This window comes from Eumetopias jubatus, unplaced genomic scaffold, assembly GCF_037043125.1.
Source record: "Eumetopias jubatus isolate StellerSeaLion01/CBP00866 unplaced genomic scaffold, mEumJub1_p1.0 scaffold_1, whole genome shotgun sequence".
NCBI classification, from domain to species: domain Eukaryota; kingdom Metazoa; phylum Chordata; class Mammalia; order Carnivora; family Otariidae; genus Eumetopias; species Eumetopias jubatus.
The window spans coordinates 203,177,099-203,181,753 of NW_028274807.1; positions in this window are offsets into that span (position 1 = coordinate 203,177,099).

Consider the following 4,655-nt stretch of genomic DNA (forward strand, 5'->3'; position numbering starts at 1 on the left):
ATTTGGCAACTTTGCTTTGGTGCTGGTTTTTTATGTAGTTGTTTATATTTGAATATGATTATAAATCTCTCAAAAACATGCAGTGTTTGTTTCCAGCATAATGTGGCGGCCACATCTGATTTGATGGCTAGATCTTCTTCACTCAGACATTTATGCATTCAGCTCATTTCTTTTCTGTTTCCTGCCTTAGCAATTTAAGAACCTCTAAAGAGATTTCCCCCTATCCTATCCCTTTCCTTAGCTGATTAGAGAGCTTGCTAAAAGTCACTGTATGTTTTAGTTTTATCTTGTCCCTATGGACTAGAGAAACGTCTCCATTAAAAAATATCGTGCCTTTTGGCATTTAAAATGTTTTTCAAGAATAAAAATGAGCATTTTTTTGGCAGGCTTCAAATGAGCGCTATCATGTAATACAAACGTAGCCCATTGTAACACTGTAGAAAGACCTTGAGTCTAGCTGTAACATGATGATGTTTTGTTCTGTTTCGTTTTGTTTCCATAAGGGGCATTAACTAACCTCAAAGTACAATTAGCCACTGAAAGTCTATGCATGTGACATAGAGCAATGGTCACCAAGGAGGCCCAAGTGAGCTGAGCTGGACAATAAAAAAGCTAATTGGAGCTTTCCATTTAAAAGCTTTCATATGGGGCACCTGGGTTGCTCAGATGGTTAAGTGTGTGCCTTCGGCTCAGGTCATGATTCCAGGGTCCTGGGATCAAGCCCCAGGTCAGGCTCCTGGCTCAGCAGGGAGCCTGCTTCTCCCTCTCCCTCTGTCTCCCCCCCGCTCATGCTCTCTCTCTATCTCTGTGTCTCAAATGAATAAATAAAATCTTAAAAAAAATAAAAGCTTTCATATTATAGATTATAATAAATTATAATATATTTCATATTACAGTTCATTTTTATTTCTCCAATTCCAAGCAGGGTCTGAGTCTGTTGAAACTCAAGGCCTATAGAAGCCTTACTTGGGTACAATATTTGCCCTTGTGGCCTCAGTGGAAAAGAAAACTTCTGGATGTTTTCTGCCCTGCTCCAGCTAATGTCCCATTCCAGGGCCCAGAGTGTCTCAGTGTGATTTCTGGAACCTGTGTCCAAATTGCCGGGAGTCTTTAAATCAAATGCAAATTCCCAGGCTCCATACATAACTACACAGTCAGGATCTCTGGGACTGGAGTTCTGACGTTCTCAATGAGCTTCCCAGTCTTTGGCCAACTGACTGAGTCTTTTCTTCAGAAAGGAGACTCACAAATGAGGAGGCTGGGGCTCACATTCCAGTCCATTGTGCCACTGTTTGCTGCTCCTTGAGAGACCTCGGAAGACCAGTTGGGGAGTGGGCTGGTCTTTGAGGGAGCCACTGCTGCCAAGGCCTGTCACTGAAGAGTGTTCCAGGAGCAAACCCACGGAAGAAGCCACAGCCACTCGTCCACCATGTGTCAAGGAGACAGTGCAGATCTATCAATTTGTGCACACAGGTATGTATGTTAAACCCAGCCTATCTTGTTTTGGGGAAACATTTGTCCTCAGACTGACAAAGACCTCAGAATTGCTGAGAGGCAGCTCTGAAGTCCAGCCATGTAACCCAAGCAAGCAACTTAACCCTTCTGAGCCAAAATGTCCTCAGTTGTAAAATATGAACCCTGATACCTACTTAACAAGGTGATTATGAGGGTGGGAGAGGTGACGTATATGACAGTGTCTGAATTTAGTAGCCACTCTTCCTTAAATCTGCACTGAAAAGGAAAACCATTGCCAATAGTCGGCTTCTTTTGGCTTGGTCTCATCTTCAGCAAGCTGGTTGCCTTTTCCTGTGAGTTGACAGTTCTCTAGCTAACTGTGTCAGATTTGACGATGCTGTTCTCATCCTCTCCAAACTCATTTAGCTGTCAGCTCCAGCAAGCTGGCACGTGATCCTACAGCTTTTGTGCAGCCCTAGAAAGAGACGTTCCTAGAAGAAGCATCACAGCATGAGCTGTGGGGGCTCAACAGCCAGGGAAGGGGAAACTGCAGGGTCTCATTTTGTGACACGAGAGCAGTGAGATGAGATATTTGGCTGCCCATGTCTGAGGCAGCCCTGGGCATTCAGGCCTGCCTGCCCAGGGCACTAGGATCAGAAACAGACGCCAAAGGAGACATGGTGAGGGAGGGTGGGGAGGCAGGGAGCAGCACTCCCAGCTCTGTGGCTTGCAGTAACCATAGCAACCATCCAGTCTTTTCTCCCTGCTCCATCTCACTCCCCAAAGGACACCTATCCTCAATGACAAACAACACCACTCCTTTAAAGATGATGCTGGGAAGGAAACACTTTTCTCTATCCTCCAAGATTCTTCTAGCTGGTCTAAGAATTAAATTGACACGAGACAGATTCACAGGAGAAAATCTCATATAAACTTGTACATATGGGGAATCCACATACACCTGAGATTCCAAAGACAGTCCAGCAAAATGAAGTTTATATGTCATCCTGAACTAAAGAGGTAAGGGGGTAGGAGTGTGGGACTTCAAAGGGAAGGAAACTCACAGGAAGATGAAAAAGTAAATATTCAGTAAACAAATATTTGCTGGAGAAGCAATGGGCATCAGGAGGAATTTTAGCAAACAGACTTGCTAATCCCTCCCTGTCTACCACCCTTGTTCCTGTTAACATGCAGTGATTTAATGTATCCCTCTTCTAAGAACAGGTTCTTCACCGAAATTCTTTTGGGCAGTTAGGGGAAAGATCAAAGTTTTTTCCCCAGTCTTTGGGCCTTGATTACTTTGCAACTTGCTCTGAACCCCTACAATGGTTGGAAACCACATTGATTCTTCTCCAGTGTGGAGTTCAGTCAGTGTCTCTAAATAGCCTCTAAGCATTTGAGAAGTTTTAAAAGCAGTTCCTTAAAAAATCTTGTTAAATAGGAGCTGTGAAGTGTTTTTGCCTTCATGGAATGAAACTGTGGGACTGGGAATCTTGTCACAACAATACCCTTGTGTAAGTTTTGAATTTGAACTTTGAGAATGTACCTCTTATTTTAAAACACAATAAAATGGGGGCACCTGGCTGGCTCGGTCAGAAGAGCATGTTGCTCTTGATCTCGAGGTCATGAGTTTGAACCCCATGTTGGGTATGAAGATTACCCAAATGAGTGAAAAAAAAAACTTTTTTAAGGACGCCTGGGTAGCTCAGTCAGTTGGGCATTTGCCTTCAGCTTGGGTCGTGATCCCGGGGTCCTGGGATCAAGTCGGGCTCCCTGCCGAGCGGGGAGACTGCTTTCCCTCTGCCTGCTCTGCCTGCCGCTCCCCCTGCTTGTATTCTCTCTCTCTGACAAATAAATAAATAAAATCTTTAAAAAAAAAACTTTTTAAAAAATAATAAATAGGGACGCCTGGGTGGCTCAGTCATTAAGCATCTGCCTTTGGCTCGGGTCATGATCCCAGGGTCCTGGGATTGAGCCCCGCATCAGGCTCCCCGCTCGGCAGGAAGCCTGTTTCTCCTTCTCCCACTCCCCCAGCTTGTGTTCCTGCTCTCACTGTGTCTCTCTCTGTCAAATAAATAAATAAAATCTTTATATTAAAAAAATAATAACAAATAAGTGATAATTAATTAATACAATACAATACAATGAAAATTTCCTTTTTAAAAGTTGTTAAATCTTGAGGTACCTGGCTGGCTCTGTCAGAAGAACACGTGACTCTTGATCTCGGAGTCATGGGTTCGGACCCCACATTGGGTGTAGAGAGTATTTAAAAATATATTTAAATATATATTAAAACTCAAGATTCTGTGAAAGTATTACAGTCCTGCAAGCCTCTATTAAGTCCAGCGTTTCAGACTTTGAGCCTCCCTTCCCTCCTCCCCACCCCTAGGTGTTGGGACCGGTTTGGCCAGATTTCACACCCCTCTGGTCAGAGATCCCATGTTACTCCCTGAGAGGCTACTGGCTGGAAAAGACTAGAAGGTGTAGCAGCAGAAACGCTGCTCACACCCTGCTGGAAGCTTCTTCTACACACCTCCAGTAACTCGGAACTCCATTGCTCCACACACTCCTCAACTGATGATCCTCCCAAGCCAAGATGTCTCCAGGGGGCTGACCACCAGCCCTATGAGAGGGGGTATTGGTCGCCCCCCTGGAAAGAGGAGTCCCGGCACCGGCTACCTACTGAAGTGACTTCAAAGCCCTTCATTGGTTCTTCCTGTGGCCCAAGGCGTTCAGCTCTGACCTCTCAAAGACCCAGGCCGGAGGGACTAAAATCTGTTCAGAACTTAACCTTGGTACTAGGGCTGCGAGGGGGTCAGGCTGCTCCTCGGAGCTCAGGGAAAGCAGCCTGCTATATGGGAAGGGCTACTCAGAAATTAGTTTTGTGACTGCTCTGTAATTTGAGGGGAAGCTATATTTTTAGCCAAAATCCAAGTCCACGGGCCTGGGGGTGAATGAAAGAGCCACTCGCTCTGCCTCAGACTTAGACTCAGTGTGTACTTTGGACCCTGGGTGGGCTCCCTGGGGCTCACGAGACCGGTAGGGACCAGTTCCATTCTTGATCCCTTTCTTTTCACAAGACACAAATTACTTGGCCGCCAGCCACCCGCAGTGTTGCCTGAGCTCCTTTGCAGGCTGAATGGCAGCAGGATCATCCGACATCCCACCAGGCTAAGTCTCTTCCCACCATCACCCCCATC